The 19,089-nt window shown below is 37.0% G+C and overlaps 1 protein-coding gene across 1 annotated transcript in view; it reads left to right on the top strand.

The window, feature by feature from the left end:
- SHB (SH2 domain containing adaptor protein B) overlaps positions 1-19,089 on the top strand; it is a 353,413-nt gene that overhangs the window by 272,350 nt on the left and 61,974 nt on the right. The window lies entirely within an intron of this gene.

Raw genomic sequence — 19,089 nt, 5'->3', positions numbered from 1 at the left:
CATAAGTTGTCACTTCTATGATTACTTTTAATTTATTGCAGAATATACAGTATAAAAAGTTGGTTTAATTCCATTTTCTGCCAATTTGCTTTACAGTTTTCCTCGTAGTTGTTATCATATAGGGAATCTTCCCTCCATTAATTTGTGCTTGTGGGTTATCAAACAAACATGAAAAAAACCCCACTGGATTATTGATTTTTGTTACCTCTGTTTCTTGTTTATCTAGTCTGTTCCGCTGATCTACTTTACCGGTTTTTAACTAGTAGGTTTAATGATCACTGATTCATCATATAAAGTGACATTTGATAGTATTATACCCCCTTCCAATCACAATTTTTTCTTCAGATGGTGGACTTTCTTTTCTTCCAAATGAATTCTGTTATTTGTATCTAGTTCTAAAAAATATAGCCTTGATAATTTCATTGGTAAATGAGTTTGGGTAGTGTTGTCATTTTTATTATGTTGGTATGGCCCAAGCATGAACCCTGAAATCTCTCCGATTATTTAATTCACCTCATATTTCTGTCAAGAGTGTTTTATAGTTGTATTTATATAAATCTTGTGGGTGGATGATAGTAAATTAATTCAAATATTTAATATATTTTGTAATTGTTTGAATAGAATGGCTCTTATCATTTCTTCCTAATTTTTTTAATATACAGACATACTAGTGATTTATCCATTTACTTTGAATTCTGCTTCCTTGCTATTAATCATTTCAGTTTCTTCACTGGTTTTCTGGCCTTTTCTAATTACTCCACTATGTTGATTACAAATAGAGATAATTGTATTCTCTCTTTTTTTCCTCTTATTGCTTAAAAAGGGCATTTGAATAACTATGTCAAATAATAATAATAGGATGAGAAAGCATCTTTGTTTTACTTCTTCATACATAATGGTTAAGAATCTAGTCTTTCTCCATTACAATTCCAGCACTTGGTTTGTTTTTTTTTAGATTTTTGCAAGGCAATGGGGTTAAGTGGCTTGCCCAAGGCCACACAGCTAGGTAAATATTAAGTGTCTGAGACCGGATTTGAACCCAGGTACTCCTGACTCCAAGGCCTTTGCTTTATCCACTGTGCCACCTTGCTGCCCTTTAGCACTTGGTTTTTAATACATTACATGATTTTGAAAATTCTAGTACTTGATTTTGATGTGCTGCATGATTTTGACAAATCTAGGTCTTGTTTTTTAGATACATGCTTTTGATCACATAAAAGAAGAACCCTTCTGTGCCCATATATTTTAGAATTTTTTACTTAAATGATTGCTGATTTTTGTCACTTTTCTGTATCTACTGAAGTAAGCATTTGGTTTTTATTATCTTGGTTGTTTGTGTGATTAACTATCATTATTGTTTTCTTGGTGTTGCACCATTCTTTTTTTTTTTTTTTTTTTTTTTTTTTTTAGGTTTTTTGCAAGGCAAATGTGGTTAAGTGGCTTGCCCAAGGCCACACAGCTAGGTCATTATCAAGTGTCTGAGACTGGATTTGAACCCAGGTACTCCTGACTCCAGGGCCAGTGCTTTATCCACTACGCCACCTAGCCACCCTGTTTTGCACCTTTCTTACAACCCTGGTATAACTCCAACTTGATCACTGGATTATTTTCTGTATGTGTTTCTGTAGTCTTTGAAGGATTTTACTTATTTTGCATCAATATTCAGTGGTGAGATTGATTTATAGTTCTCTTTCTTTGCTTTGTTTCCCTCCTGTTTGGATATATGAACTATAATTGTCTAATAAAGGCATTTGTCAGTGTGCTTTCTGTCTGTTTTGATAATAATTTTTGTGGCATGTGCATCTGTTACTCTCAATATTATAAAGAATTCACTTGTAAATTTGCCTGACCTGAGTTTTTTTTTCCCTCTTTTGACCATTAATTTATGGTTTGTCAAGTTCTTTTTCAGAGATGAGTTAAGATCTCTTAGTTGTTTTGTTAATTCCAGGTATTTTTATATTTTTGTTGGTCCTCATCAGTTTCCTTTGAGTTCTCAGTTGTGTCGACATTATCAGTAATTTCTGATAATTGCTTGATTTCTGCTCACGTTTAAGTTTATAAATGTTTTTGTATTAACTTCTATCAGCTATTTAGGTGAATATAGATTTAAAGATAAATTTACTTCCTCTTGCAAATCACCACTTAGGTTCTACCATTTGTTTCTTCAAATTTAATACTAATCTCATCTTCCTTCCCACTCTAGCCCCTTCTCCCTCCCAAAACCCTGGTCGTACATACATTATCATTTTCTCTCTCTCTCTCTCTCTCTCTCTCTCTCTCTCTCTCTCTCTTTCCCTCTCCCTCTCCCTCTCCCTCTCCCTCTCCCTCTCCCTCTCACCTCAGATAAACATTCAAGTGCTTAAGCCTCCCTTTCCATCCATTCTTCTATTTCAGTAATATTATTAATAATGCTTTCCAAAAAGTATTATTTTTTGCTCTAGTCCCTTTCTTATAATTTCCATCTTTGAGGATTCTCTAGTCTCTGCTCCTAGGAATAATTTTTGAAGGAGGACATCATGATAATCTTAGAGGTTCAGTTCTCTTTTTTTGTCTTGTCCTTTCTTGCTTTTCCCTTTTGATTTGTTCTGATGGTAACCCTAACTTTTCTGTGTTCTGTCCTGTCTATATCATACCTTCCCAAATACATCACCACCTTCTCTCCCAGGTGACATACCATAAAGATGCATGGCCTATCTTGTCAAATATCTTCTCTAGTCTCCAGTTAGACTTGGTGATTTCTTCCTTCTAGACTTATTTCCTTTTGGGGGGACAGGGAGTCATATTTATCAAATAAATGATGTAATATAATCTGGAATTCCAAAATTCCAAATAAAGAAATTTCACTTTTTGAACATTTCTTGTTATTTTTTAAATACTACAGGTTTGGCCAGCCCAAAGATGACCTAATCATAGATCTTCATCCTTTCACAAAGACCTCTGCCAGGGTATAAACTGTCCAGTTACAGATCTTTTGGTTCTTCCATTCATTTCTCCACTTAAGAGAAGGTGAAAGGGTTAGCCTACTGTCTCCCTTTCTGCATAATCAGAGCAAATTGACTTGTGATGACAAGAGAGGTATCAATGAACCAGTCTACAGAACTGGCAAGGCAATTTTCAGTTCAATAATCTTAGACGGTTTCCAGGTTTTTCAACACTTTTATCCTGGTACAAATCCATGAAGTGGTGCAGTGCAGTGAACTGCACCTTCTGCCGTTCTGCCAACACCAGATGCTGCAGTTCGGCCTCATCAGCCTTGGCCAATTCCACTATGTCCACCCCTTCACTGGGAGTCCCACTAAGACTCTAGTCTTAGTGACTAGAGTATACTGATACTGGCTTCCAGTTCATCTTTGGACTTATTTCTTTAATATTTTATTTCTTTGCTCTTCCCAACTATTCTGGAGGTTCTTAGAGATGCTCAATTGATATTTTACCAGGGGCCTTGCAGAATTTATTGTGTTAACTTTAGTTTCTTTTGTTAAAAACAATTGTTCCTGAGATGTATTTTTTCTTCAAATATATCTTTATTCCCTTTGCTCAGCTTTTTGGCTGTCTTAATCAATTAATCTGCTGATTTTTCTGAAGGTCTCCTAAAAAATGTGCTTGTCATCATTCCCTTCCATTTAGAAGTCCCAGCCCTAATTAGTTCCTTCTCCAGCTCTTGTTGCCAGTTCCCCCTTCTTTCTGATTCTTCACCCAAAGTTGAACAAGGTCTGTTTGCCTTCAGAGGTCAGGAGTAGCCAAGTGAAACACTATTACAGGGTTATTCAAAATGACTGATAAAATGGAGCCAACCCTCTACTTTTACCAGTTCCATTCTTTTATGCAATTATATTTTACAGGTGTCAAATATGTTGCCCAGTATAGCCTTAACTAGATTAAAATATAATTGAAAAGCATTTAACAAAATAGATAAAAATTTAGTGAAGCATATATAATATTAATACATGGTTTTCTTAGTTGAGATGTAGCCTGAAAAGATGTGCTCTGAGAAAATTTTGCCCTTCGATATTTGGATATGGACACTGAGGAAATTTACTTCACTGATTTTGTATTTTGGTTGTGTGTTTTTGGTTTCTTTTTTGTTTAACTGATCAGAGGAATGGGGGGGTAGGAAGTGGAGTAGAGATGCTACTTAATTTGAAAATAATAAGATGAAATTGTATAAGAAAATTTGCACTTGAGTTTTTTTTCACTTGAGTTTCTCTCTGACCTTTGGCTACCTTTTTAACCTCCTTTACTATATTAGTTACTTTTGATCACCAGTGTTTCTGGTCTCCTCCCTCTTCTGCTTTCTCAGGTTCTGTATTCATCCACTACCACCCCATTGCCTTTTTCTCAAGACTTGGGGCTGGTCAAATTCAAAAGCCTCAACCCTGCTAGTAGGATGTCCTCTTGGAAGTACCAGAGGAAGCTTACTAGGCCTCCCCACCTCACCTGGAAGTAGGAACTCCTTCAGACCTTCCCAAAATGAAAAGGCTAATTTCAAAGGCAGGAACCTAAAATCATAGTAGCAATGATGGGTCAAAGCATCGTAAGTGGAATGGCTCTGGGATGGCCAGGTCAGCAGTGCTTGGAGAGATGGGAATTGACATGTTTGTGTTGATTTTTTTCCCTATAAGAATTCCCTTGTGTAGAGTTGTCTCATCTTTTTGGTATTGAACCTTCTAAATTTGGGGGCTTTTTACTTGTATTTTTTGGTATAGCAAACAAAAGCCACACTTGGGAAATCTTCCATTCCCTGCCATCTTCCCAGGATTCACTGAGTAATAAGCAGATTAATGAAGATCTGATTATTTGTAGGGCAATGAGGATGAGCCATTGTCCCAGTAAATAAGACCTAATAGTCCCTTTGTATGGTTTCTCATACTTCCTGGCCTTTGTCTTTTCTGGCTTTCCATTTTTTTCTTTTTCTTTTTTGGAACCAGCTTTCCATTCTGCTTTGAGCTTTATTCTCCAAATCTATTTCAAGACAGCTTTCCAAAACCAATGTCCACACACAAAGAATTTCTTAAAACTATTGCCACCTCTTTTGTTTAGAGGAGTAGTGAAGAAAAGTAAGACTGAAAAAGAAAAATCATTAGACTCAATGACTTCACACCTGGGTTCTAGTTGTAGCTCTATCACCAATTCAGTATATGACTCTGGGAAAACAATATTCCCTTAAAAGCTTCCATTTTCTCTTCTATAACATGAAGATGGTAGATTAGATTGAAAGTTGTTAAGCTTTGGGGTGTTAAGGACCCTGTTCTCAAAGTCATGTTTTTAAAGTGCATGAAATAAAATAAATAGTATTTATTACTAAGTAATTATTATATTGAGGGTGTCCCAAAAGTTTTGATGCAGTTTTAAGGGCATCTGGGTAGCATAGTGAATAGAGCACCAGACTTGGAATCAGGAAGACCTGAATTTAAATCCAGCCTCAGACACTTAGTAGCTGTGTGAATTTGGGCAAATCACTTAACCCTGTTTACACTAGTTTCCTCTTCTGTACAATGAACAAATGATAAACTTCTCCACTATCTTTGCTTAAGAAAATCCCAAATAGGGGTCTTGAAGAGTTGGACACAAGTAGGAAAAAAAAGAGTGAACAAACTTAAAACAACCCTAACACTTTTCTTTTTTTGCAAGGCAATGGGATTAAGTGGCTTGCCCAAGGCCACACAGCTAAGTAATTATTAAGTGTCTGAGGCCAGATTTGAACTCAGGAACTTCTGACTCCAGGGCTGGTGCTCTATCCACTGCGCCACCTAGCCACCCCAACCCTAACACTATTGGGATTCTCTGTTTTAGCTTTGGTTTTAAATTCATCTTTCCCAGATTAAGAACCCCTTGGAACAGAGAACATCTAACATCATAGAAGCATATGATTTTGAGAAAGTAGCGATGGAGACAGCTCCAAGAATCTCCCAGTCCTGTTTTCACTCACTCATTTAAGAACTATTTATTAAGCACCTACTAAAAGAAGTGTTTCATACAAAATCACATGAGAAATTCAGTATAAAATTTCTAGAGTAGGAGCTTGTGTCAAGAATTGCTTTGGCAATCTGATGAAGACACCCTACCAGGAGTTATTGCCTACATTCATAATTGAAGGAAATCTTAAATTTTAGTTAAACATTAGTGAAAATATGTGGTTTTTTTCCATTCAAGTTCACAGACCCTCTGAAGTCTGTCTGTAGAGGGATGAATACCCACTTTAAAGAAAGTAGAAGCTGTACCATTGAAAGAACAGGCTTGTAAAGCATTTTAAGGAATCCATTTCAATTTTTCACATATTCATTAAGTACCTATTAAAGTGGAAGGCACTAACCTGGACATTGTGGCTTCAAAGAAGAAAAACAGGACAGTTTCCACTCTTAAAGAACTTATCAATTAGTCTAAAGAAAAAGATAGGATCAGTAAAGACAGCATCAAAAGATAAGTTCCTTCTTCAGTATTTTAACAGTTCTTAATGTGCCAAATTATAAGTTTCTGTCTTTTGAAGATTGATTACAACTGCCACCTTTAACCTACTAAGTTATGGATTATCAAAAGAAAGGTAATATTATTAGTATATATATATATATATATATATATATATATATATATATATTCTTGCTGCCTCATGCCCTCTAAAGAAGTGCCTTAAACACTTCACCATTAATTTTCACATTCAGTCCAATTCATTCATAACCAAGCATTCACATTCAAGGAAAATTCAGTGCATTAAACTACAAATCAATTAGGATGTGGAATTTGGCACTACACAAACTGTAAAAAGTTCTAATTTAGTTATAGAAAGCCAATTCTCTTCAGTTAAGCCTAAAGGACATTGCCTATACTGAGCATGGAAGGCAAACATTATAATCTTTGATTCCACATTGGTTCTTTTCATTATACTTTTTCTCCCTTAAAAATATTTTTAAATCACTTTATAATCCATGTGAAAATCTTGCTACCAGATTTCTACTTTTCTGAACAAACACCCTCTTTTGAAAAAAGTTACATAAAGGAGAAGGTATTGACTTTTTTTTTTACTTTTGAGTGGGAATGGGGAGGATGGCAATGAATAATGGAGCATCATTAGCTTGTAAAGATTCCTCACCTCTTTGATTAAAGCCAGCACTAATAAGAACCATGGTGAGCATTTATTTGCCCACATTGGTTCTGACTGTTAAGAACTGCCTAAAGCAAGAAAGGAAGGATAGAAAACTGGAAACTGCAGAAAGTAGGCTATCTATCATTGATTTGTGTATTGGCCAAGGACAGCAATGTGTATGTTAAGTAACAGGTCAAATTTAGAAAGAAATGAGGGAAAGTAGGAAGGCAGACTTTATTGTTCTAGATGATATATAGAGAATTCTCATGTTTATGTGATGGTTAAGGTTTGTAGAAGACTTTTCATTTTCTCTCTCATTTGCTCTATGAAGTTAGTAAGGAAAATATTGTTAGCCTCACTTTATAGTGAAGAAACTGAACCTTAGAGAAGGATAAATGACTTAGTCAAGTTCACAAGACTAGTCAGTGGCAAGTCTGAGCCTGGAAACCACAATTCAAGTTCATTACTCTTACAGAAAGTAATAATAAATGAATTCCATCCGTTTCCTTAGGTTCAATTGTTAATATTGTTTGTCTCAAGCAGTTACAACTCAAAAGCTGATAAGCACCACAGTTATCTTTTATATTTTATAATATTCCTACATTTGTTCCTCTTCTGCCCTTTGAATCATTCATAAGGGATTCTAAACCATTCAGCTAAGGCTCTGATCATGTTTTCACTCACTCATTTAAGAACTATTTATTAAGCACCTACTAAAAGAAGTGTTTCATAACTGGATGAACAAGGATTAATTAAGCATTTATTATGTGCCAGCCCCATCCAAAAAAAAAAACCCATTAAGACTGTGACCTCCAAGAGCTCACATTGGAGGAGACAGACTGCAAACAACTATATCCAAACAAATTGTAGAAACTATACATCAGCTTTATATTTGTTGTAATATATTTTTATTTATGATATTAAATATTTCCCAATTACATTTTAATATGGATTCAGAAGAACTCAAAATGTCTCATATTTGACATCTCTGAGGTAGAGAATGGCAACAGAAAAAAAGTTGGGGTCTCTGACAGTAGAGAGTCCTCATATTGGAGGGAATAGTAAATGAAAAAAAGGAGCTGTGGTTCAAGTGTGTTCACTTGGTTACTACATCGCCCCTTTGCTCAGTGGCTGCCTCTCTCAGTTCCTTAGCTTGGTATTTAAATCCTTTCATTATCAGACTTCAGCCTTTCCACTTTTCCAGGCTTATTTATGATATTCTTCTTTATGTAATATGAGTTCCAGCTAAATAATCCATTTTCTGTTCCCAAAGTTCAGTGTTCCATAATACCTCTCCTCACCTGCCATACCTAGAATGCATTTCTGCTCTGTAGGGATGGATACCTGGCTTCTTGTAAGACTCAACAACTTGGTCACCTCTTATAGCAAGCTTTTCCCCAGCCTCCTTTCATTAAAGGGTGTAAGGGTGTGTGTCTGTGTGTGTGTGTGTGTGTGTGTGTGTGTGTGTGTGTGTGTGTGTGTGTACACTTACCCATTTAAAATTTCTTGCCATCAGGAGCCCTTTTGTGTTTCTTCTTTGTCTCGAGGCAAGTTGTCTTGCAAATAGTATGTTGAATGGATTAGCCTAGAAGGTAAGATATATAATAGGAACAAGGTGAAAAAACTCATTTGAATCTAGACTGTGGAGAGGCTCCATTGCTAAGTCAAGAGGGTTGATCCCAATTCAATAAACAGTGAAGAAATCATTGAAGGTTATGAATAGGGAAGAGCTGTGATAATACCTCTGGTCCAAGAAGACTAGGCTAGCAATTGTCTGTGAATGATTTGGGGAGAAATAAGCAGGAGGACTTTTGGGGGGTTATCTTTTGTTTTGATATGTCCTGCCTCTGCCATATATTGACTGTGACTCTCTTGTGGTTGAGTCAGTTCAATCATATCCAACTTTCCATTACCCCATTTGGGAATTTTTGGCAAAGATACTGGAGTGGTTTGCTATTTCTTTCTCCAGCTTATTTTACTGATGAGTAAACTCAGTCAAACAGCATTAAACAAGACTGTCCTCAAGAGAGGCTCACAAAGAATTCAGATCCTTCTTGATTCCAGGGCCAGCACTCTAACCACTGGATCATCTAGTGACCCTGGACAGTATAATTAATGATGATGATGTTAATGATGATAAGAGCATTTGTAGAGTGTTTTAACTAGCTTTTCAAAATACCTTAAATATCTCATTTCATCTTCATAACATAAATATCTCATTTAATGAGGAAATGGAATTGAGGCAGAGAGGGGTTAAATGTTTTACTCAGGTTCACACAGCTAGTAAGGATCTGAGGCTGGATTTGAACTGGGCCTTCCTGACTCTAGGTCTGGGTCTACTGCTGTATCCATTGTACCAACTCCCCACCTAACAGCATCTTTGTGCTCCATCATTGATGTCAGATTCATATAGTAATCGGGACTTCTAAACAAATATTAGGATCCTGAAGTCCTCATATTGACTTAGAAAATTGTGTATTAATTTTATTTACTTTTTGTTATATTTTCACAATACTGTATTTTATTTAATCTGATTCAGGAGTCTCGTGGACTGCTGGGAGCCATGTCTAGCACCTCTGTTCCAGGCAGCTCTATAAAGACTATAAATTAGAGAGAATGTGCAAGCCTGCATTTGTGAAAGGGATTTCCCAATCTGAGAGTGCCATACAAAATGAAATCACAGTCCATTCCCTATTTCCCCCTCTCCTTCATTTCCAAATATATCTCCCTGTTTCCTATCAAGGAAGCTATTCTTTAGAATAATTCTTAACCAGGTAGAGTAGTTCAGCAGAACCAATTAATAAATTTATCTAAGTCTAATAATATATTGCAGAACTCTACACCTGTCCCCCACCTCAGCAAAGAAGAGGGCATATTTTCTCAACTCTTCTCTGGTTCCAAATTTCTTAGTCATTATAATAGAGAACAACCTGAAGATCTCTTAGGGGAGACCAAGGTGGAATAATAATCCAGGTTAAAAAGTAAGTAACAAGGAGCAGAACAAAGATGGGTTACCATGCCTAGTGAGAGGATATGTAAGGAGAAAGAGGAAGGAAAGGAGAAAGAGAAAAGGAAGGAAGGAAAAAAAGAAGGGAAAGGAGGGGAAGAGGGGGAAAGAAAGGAAAAAAAGAAGGGAGGGAGAAATGAAGAAAGGCAAGGAGTGAGGAGGGAAAGCAGGATACTTTTAAATTATTCACAGAACCCTAAATCATTCTGAGCCACTATCAAGTTCTTCATAAAGATGAACTGATGACTTCAATGTGTCTGTGGATGCAGCTGTTCTTCCCCTTCAAGAGACCATGTCAGTGCCTTGGGTTGTTGAGCTATTCTCACTACTTCAAAGGCCAAAGTTAGAGAAACTGAGCTTAAAACAACAGTTTGACAGAGTCAAGTTAGACATGAGAACAGATTTCCTAATAGTAAAGATTATTAAATGTGAAAATGAGATGCAGAATGATAATTTCATTTTCAAGAGGTCTTTTAAAGTTTCATCACCTATATGAGATGTTTGAGACATAGAGGAGGGAAGAGGTACTTTCCAGGTCTGAATTCTGTAATCCATCACAATCTGTCACATCACCTGCTCCTTGTTTGCCAGTGACAGCCCTGCCTTGGAAATCCAGGCTGGGAAACTCCACGGGAGACCATCCTATTGTAGCAGCAGTACATCTTTTGCTTCACAAATTTTAACAACCCAATCTCCCTGAAATCCACATGCCTTCTGTTTAGCCTGTTGGATTATGGATGAAATCCAGCCGGCAGCCCTCATATGGAAGAAGAATAAAATTGTATTAGCCATAAAGGGAAACAAAAGAGAATTATCTAGACAGAAATAGAAAGTAAACTTGCCCAAGATTGGGGAGAATTTGTCCACCCAAAGCTAGCATGGTGGGTGGGCTCAAGTTCCTTTTAGTTTTTGTCCCCTTGGACATCTGGAGGATGGCAGCAAGCTGAACTATATCCTATTCTGACCAGCCAGAAGATAGCTGGTCCTCTGAGGGGAACATCTGGTTTGGTGATCTGTGTGCCCTTGTCTCCATACAGACCTTTGCTCCCCAGAATAATGACACCTTATATCTGCATAACTCTTCACAGTTTAATAAAGTGCATGTCCATTGGATTCTTTAATTTACCACATCCCTACTAGACAGCCAAAGGAGTAATAATTATCCCCATTTCATAGATGAGAAAAGTGAAGCTCAGAAAGGGAAAGGGAAGTACCCTCCAAATGGCAAAGACTAAAATCTGGGTCTCCCAATTCCTAGTCCTCGGCTCATTCTTGCCATTCTCCATAGCCACCCAAAGACTGAAGTGGACCCTTTATACTGCCCCATGCTCTTGGCATTGTTTGTGAAACTTGGCTTTAAGACTGGAATTCTTCCCAAAGCACAAACTGATAGATTATAGTCACTCTGTGACACCCAGCTCCTAGGATCCAGACAGCATGCCTGGCATCCTTAGGCTTGGGGAATCTTAGCTTGAGGCTTCTTAGCCAAAAGGCATTTGCTCTGGACAGCCCTGGGATACAGTGATCTGCTAAGTGACAAAACATTGGTATCCAATAATTTATGTGGAAGGGGGTTCCCAAGTTCATATAATAAAAAGATAAAAAACAACAACATAGAAATAGGGCCCATAATCTGTATATAAGGATCCATGCAGGATAATGTTGATTTATAAAAACACATAGTAACATTATCTGTGTTCTATTATATTTTTATTTATTTGGCTAAATATTCCCCAATTCCATCTTAACTTGGTGGAGCTTCATGTTTCACACCCTCTACTCTAAAGCATTGTGTGTAGAGTCATTTATTATTCTGATTATGCTGGAAAACAGTCTGGAATTATATAAGAAAGTCACTAAGCTGTACATACCTTTAAAACAATGCTGGGCATGTATCCTAAGGCAGGCCAAAGACAAAAATATCCCAGATATGCAGTAATATTCTTGGCAGCATTTTTTGTGGTAGAAGAATACAGGAGACATAGTAGCTATCTGTTGTTTGGGGAATGGTTAAACAAATTGTGGAATGGATATATAATAGAATATTGTTACATTACAAAAAAAACTATGAATATGAAAAATTTTAGGAAGAATTTTATGAACTGATGAGAGTGAAGTAAGCAGAACCAGGACAGTTTTTACACAATGATCATATAATGTAAGGAAAACACTGAAAGACTTCAGAGTTTTGAGCAATTGATTTCCGAAGAATTGTGAAGATTCCTTCCCTCTTTTTCACAAAGAGATGTAAACTAAAGAGTTGAAATGAAATATTGATCATTGCAAATTTTCTTTTGCTTAACTGTACTTTATTAGCAGAGAGGCTTTAGTTGGAGATGGGGAAAAGAGAATCTTTAGGAAAAACAATGATTTAATTTTTTAAAAAATCAATAATGAATCATTTGGGCTTTTTTCTAATGACCTTAGAAGATCATCTGATCTCATCATTTTACAGAGGCAGAAGCAGAGTACAGAGGTGGGAAATGAAGAGATCCTAAAGTTTACAGGGTTAAAATTGGTGGCAGAGAAGGGACTAGAATCCAGATTTCTTGATTCCTACTCCATTGAACTTAACACTGCAGTAGTACTAGGGGTTTGCCATAGAATAACTTTTTGTTTCTGGAGAGAAAAGCAGCAACTATAGTGTAGAAAGGATTATTACTCACAATAGTAACTAGTTACCTTTTCTTTCCCTCCATTCTTTATTGAGGCCATATTTATATAGTTCGGCCCATCTCTGGGTGAGAGTTGTATTTCCAATGTGAAACTTGGAAGTGATTCAGACTGAGCCAGTGAATGCCCCCAAGGCAGGAAGGACCTTCTTCAACTAGGAAAAAAAAATTTAGATTTTGCTTTGAGAATCCCACAGAATAAGTTTCTGAAGCCTGTTTGTTGAACCCCCTCTCTGTTGGGGCCCTGGGAATTTTCCCTATGGAAATTCAAAAACCCCTTGAGAACTACACAAGTACTGGTATTATTGGTCAAAGGGTATAGGTAGTTTAATAACTTTTTGGGCATAATTCCAAATTGCTCTCCAAAATGGTTGGATCAGTTCACAATTCACAATTGGTCTATTTCCAAAGAGAATTAGAGGGAAAAGGAGAAGAATTTATATTTTCTAAAATATTTATAGCAGCTCTCTTTGTAGTGACAAAGAATTGGAAATTGCAGGGAGACCCAATTGGGGAATGGCTAAACAAGTTACGGTATGTGGTTGCAATAGAATATTACTCTGCTATTAGATCTTAGAAGGGCATGGAAAGACTTTCATGAAATGATGAAGAGCAAAGTGAACAGAACCAAGAAAACATTGTATACAGTAATAAAAATATTTTTAAATGATTTTGAGAAAATAAGTTATTTTGACTATTATAAATATCCAAACTAACTATAAAGGACTTATGAAGAATGGTGCTATCTGGATTCAGAGAAAGACAATTTACATGATAATTTTGTTATATATTTGAAAGGAATAACAATTTGTACACAGTAGATTTGCATTTTCATATGCAATCTTTTTATCATATTGTTGCTTTATTCCATAAATTATAAATTTAAATTTAAAATGCCCTTGAGGTTGCACTCTACTGAATAGCAGACCCTATATCAAGATGAAACCTTGTCGTTCTAATCAATTATCCAAAAACTTTTAGAAGCTGACACGTAACAGAGTTTGGGTTCATAGGACATATGTAAAGTGTGGGACTCCTCCCCCGCACTTTCACAGAATGGAGTCCCACAGGCTGAGGTTTAAATGTGCCCATATCTTTATCCCTCTGTGAGGTACAACTCTTTAATGATTGCATCAAAAAGCCAATGGCACAATTGGCTGAAGAAGCAGGTTAGCCACAAAATGCTTGTTAATGGATCATTTTAGCCTCTCAGAAATCATTCGGGAAGCTGAAACAAAGCCTCTTTGGAGAGCAGTTGGGGAGAGATGTCTCACTGTTATTTTTGAGACTGAAGAATCCCAAGAGAATGAAAACTTAAGACTTTTTTTGGCAAAACCTGGTAAATGAAAAAAAAACACTAAGTAATAGCCTTCAATAGGTCATGACATGCTGTCAGTATTCCATATCCTGCTTCAATAGTGAGTGATATTGCTTTACTCTCTGCCACTAAGAGAGCATTTGAGCTGTCTTTGGGGACGGCAGCAAATCAATTAAGTGTTTTCTGTTAAATTTCCCTAACTACACTTCAGGACCTCAATTGCATGTGTCCTGATTAGCCCTGTATTGATCTTCACTTGTATTCTTAATTTGCCTACGTCTTGGTCAGTTCTCTCACTCTTCTGTGGAAAACTGTTAACTATTTTTTAATCTCCCAATGAATTTGTTTACTGGATTGTCATTTTTATCACTCACAAAGTTGTACAAAGTGATTCAAACCTTGCCTCTGAAGTTCATTAGTGTGTGTCTTTGGGGAAGTCATTTAAATTCCTTAAAGTGAGAGTCTTGAACTAAATAGGATAACCTCTGAACTTCCTTCTAGCCCTAGACCTTGAAACCTATTAAAATGCCCAGTAGTATGAGAGGAAGTGGAGTGGATCCTCAAAGTGAAAGGAGGGAGGGAGCAGGGGGTGGAGGGAGTTCTCCAAGTACGCCTTGTCTTCTCTCCCCTTTCTCCTCTTGCTAATTTGATAATTCCCCATCAGTACTTTCAGTAGCTACCTGCCACTGAAATCCAGGGTCATTATGGATAAAGCCCTCAGCAAACTGAGAAGCACCCTATAAATGTGAGTTACTATTGTGTATATCAGTAACTACTGTCATCGGATCATAGATTTAAAGGTAGGTCTCAGATCATCCAAGGCACTAGGTGGCACTGTGGAAAGAGTTCCTAGCCTGGAATCAGGAGAACCTGAGTTCAGATTCAACCTTAGACACTTAGTAGCTGCATAAACCTGGGCAAGTCAGTCTACCATATTTGCCTTAAAATTTTCCTCATATGTAAAATAAGCTGGAGAAGTAAATGGCACATCACTCCAAAATCCAAGAAAGTTCCAAAGTGGGGTCACAAGGAGTCAGGCCCAACCAAACAACAGCAGATTCTATAATTATCATCATTTTACATTTGAGGAAACTGAGATAGGCAAAGATGAAGTGATTTGTCCAAGATCACATGGCTAATCAATACCTAAGGCTAGATTTGAACTCAGATCCTCCTGATCCCAGGCACCACACTCCACCCAATGTATCATCTAGAATATATATATATATATATATATATATATATATATATATATATATATATATATATATATATATATATATATATATATATTAAGGAAGCCACAAGGTATGGTAGCATGTGTTCTGAACTTGGAATCAGATAATCTGCAATGAAGTCTCAGCCTACTAGTCAGTTGCCTTTGGAAAAGTCAGCTAACTTTCCCTGCATATCAGTTTTGTGTTCTGTAAAATGGACATAATAGTTTTATGAGTCAATGTTTTTGGAAATACTAAGCACTATACATAAAAGTTTATTATGATGTCACTGGTATTGTTCTTCACTTTTCTTGTCTATCAGTTTTTATGTTGGAGTAAATAGCTTTGTAATACACATTGACTCTTGTAATAACTTTTTTCAGGTTCTAGAATTCTAGATCAACTAATATTTATATATAGCTATACATTATGGTATTCAAGATTCAGAGCAAGGGATAGCAATAAACCTTGGAGATTTATTCCAGTTCTGCAATTTTATGTCTGTTATCTGTATGGAATGAGTAAGTACAAGGGGAAAGAGAGGTGTCTACAGAGACCCAGGGAAAAAAAATCCATGTTGCCAACTCAGGGGTTTAAATAATAATACACACTAAAAACTTCATGAATGTTAATAAACATCAACAAATATTAGGAAGCAAACTTAATAAATGAAATGTAAAAGAATACTTAGCTAATTTAAATTCATCTAAATGATCAGAATTTAGATGACTGGTATCCAGGGGTTCTTAAAAGGACTAGCAGAGAAAGTAGCATAATTGATTATCTTTTCTAATTTTTCCCTTTGGAATAATAGTATAGGGAAGTAAAGATGATGGATAAATATCCTTCCAGGCAGCTAGGTGACACAGTGGAAGACCACCAGATCTGGAGTCAGGAAGGTTCATTTTCCTGAGTTCCAATCTGGGCTCAGGTTCTAAACTGGGTGACCCTGGGCAAGTCACTTAACCCTGCCTCAGTTTCCTCATCTATAAAATGAGCTGAAGAAGAAAATGGCAAACTACTCCACTATTTTTATCAAGAAAACCCCAAATAATGTCACAGAGAACCAGACTCAGCTGAAAAAACAGCCAGTCAACAATTTAACCAATTTGTCATGCTTGCCTTTTTTAAAGCCTTTCGTTACCTGGGCCCCAAGTGTCTTTGAAGCTTCATTTTATATCCTTCCACTTCCCACACTCTGCAGTCCAGCCAGACTGACCTTGCCTTTGTTCTGACTGTCCCTCCACCCTTGGAATACCCCTGGAATACACTCCTCCTTACCCCCACCTCAGAATTCATCTCTTCTTCCTGATCCCCCCAACTGCTATTGCCACAACCCTCCATTTCCTTTGTATTTGACAGGCAGGTGGCTCAGTGGATTAAATGCTGGGCCTGGGGTCAGGGAGTCCTGAGTTCAAATGTGGACTCAGATGTTTGCATGCTGTGTGACCCTGGGTGAATCACTTGACCTCTGTTGATATTAATCTGATGGATAACTAAAAGGCAAAAATCACTCTGATATCCTTGACACAAAAGTTCCATACAGGATCACAAAGAGTTAGACGCAAGTGAACAACAACATCTTTTTTATATTTGACACCTTAAAATGTAATTAATCTCTTCAGTAGGAATTGTTTCCATTCTTGGTATTTGTGTCCATTAGTACCTAACGTAAAATCATATCTGAATCTCCATGATCCCCATTTGGGATTTTCTTGGCAAAGATACTAGAATAATTTGCCATTTCCTTCTCCAGCTCATTTTATAGATGAGAAAACTGAGGCAAACAGGATGAAGCGGCCTGCCCAGGGCCACACAGCTAGTATCTGAGACCGAATTTGAACCTGTCTTCTTGACTTCAGGTTCATTCTGTCCACTATGCCGCCCAGCAGTTCACAGTAGGCCCTGTGGTGGTTGATTGGCTGTTGATTGATTGATGGTATTACCACAAAAGTACAAAACTTTCCTTGGATAGGAAGGAAAGAGTGAAATCTCAAAGCTTGTCCTGGTAGTACTGGTACTTTTTCTCAAACCTAATCTGGAGGTTTCCCCTGAATCTTCTCTGAGTCAACTACATTTCACCATTCATTTAAAAAGATTCCACAATTGACATCACCTGAACTTTCCTCTAAATCATTTTGTAATGATTATAGGTTCTAGCCTTTAGCAGAATTTCCTTGAATATATCCAAAGTCTCAGTAAAAATTAGTTTCACCTCCTAGTGAGGTCTTAAAGGACAAGGATTTTGATTCAGGTGATTCTATCTTAGTATCTGTAAATAACTTTCATCCTAGATATGCTGATAACTGTTTAACAACCAGTTTTCCAGGAAAATAATATTGTAATAAATGCATGAACACTTAGGAGTATAACCAATTAAATCTATAAATTAAGTTAATCATTAATAAGTCAACCAATCAACAAAACAATAAATTAAGCCCCCTGATTTGCAGTGTACCCTTGAAATAGAAATATTTACTCTGGAAACCGAGGTAGTCTGTTTATGAAGGCCCCAGAAATCCAAGACTTGTTTCTTCCCTCTCTCTACCTGGTTTTGCAAGCCTGTCAAACAAGATTTCAAGGTTAGCAGAGAGATTGTGCACTCTTAGGCCTGAGGCTTCCCAACAGATTACCACAGTGAGGACAAAAGTGCCAACTTCTTTATAAAGAAATGATCCTAGCATTGTGTTTAAAGCTATTTTTAGGATATAGAGATGCAAAAATCAGAAGATCAAGTTCCTTTCCACTGCTACTGTGTTGAAATGCAAATTAGAAAATGTCTTGGTGATCTTTGCTTGCTTCCTGCATTTGGTTGATGATTACCTGCAAATGTGACAGTTGATTAAAAAAAAGTTTCATTGTTGACAGAGGATGAATCAACTCTGATATGGGTTCTACTGCAAATGACAAGGCATTGTCCCCAAAACTACTGTCAATCTTAGATTGTATTTTCCCCAACACGAATTTTTTTAAGTTTCAGAATTAGTTAAATTATTCATAAAAAGCATTGTTGATGGGTCCTGATTAGCTGAGCTGATAAGTCAAAGTTGACAAAGAAAGGAAAACACTGAATATTTCAGCAAGCAATCCTACTTTTAAAATAAGATGTGGTTCTCTATTTTAAGGCAATAGCAAGGATGCCAGCTCTGTTGAATCCAATTTCAAATTCCTTTGGGTTTTGGCATGGGCTTGATAATGAGAGTCCTGAGGAGAATGAGTTAGTGAACTGGATGTGTGAGTAATATCCTGCAATTAATCATTTGAAGCCATTAAGGGCTGTTAAATTAACCTTCTACTTGGGATTCTTCCTTGCCCCCCCCCCCCCCCAAGCTAGGCCAGTTATCAAATACTTCCAGCCTGAGTGAGAAGGGTGGTGGTTTTGACCATCCTGCAAGTACCATTTAAGCTTTTTGACATTGGAATTCAAATAATTTTCTCTGCTCTTTTACAATTGTAATGCAAGGGCTGGGTCTGAAAGAAGGTTTCTACTGATGAAACAGTCAGCTTTGTAGCTGGTGCTGTCCTTACTGTTTGGGGTGGTAAGTGGGATGATGTTTCTGTGTGATATAGAGCAGGGAAGAAATAACCACTTTTTACCCTCAGACCCCAAAGCTTCAGATATTCAAAACCAGTTCATGGTGAAAATTCCACCTTCAGTCCTCCTTCACTGACACCCCCCACCACACACACACACACACACACACACACACACACACACACACACACAGAATTAACACCCTCCCCACCAACCTCCAATGTTCCATATATCTCTTTCTCTACCCTTTACTTATTAA

This window comes from Macrotis lagotis, chromosome X (genome assembly GCF_037893015.1).
Source record: "Macrotis lagotis isolate mMagLag1 chromosome X, bilby.v1.9.chrom.fasta, whole genome shotgun sequence".
Classification (NCBI taxonomy): domain Eukaryota; kingdom Metazoa; phylum Chordata; class Mammalia; order Peramelemorphia; family Peramelidae; genus Macrotis; species Macrotis lagotis.
Note: the sequence above shows the minus strand (reverse complement) of the source record. Positions and strands in the feature narration are given on the sequence as shown.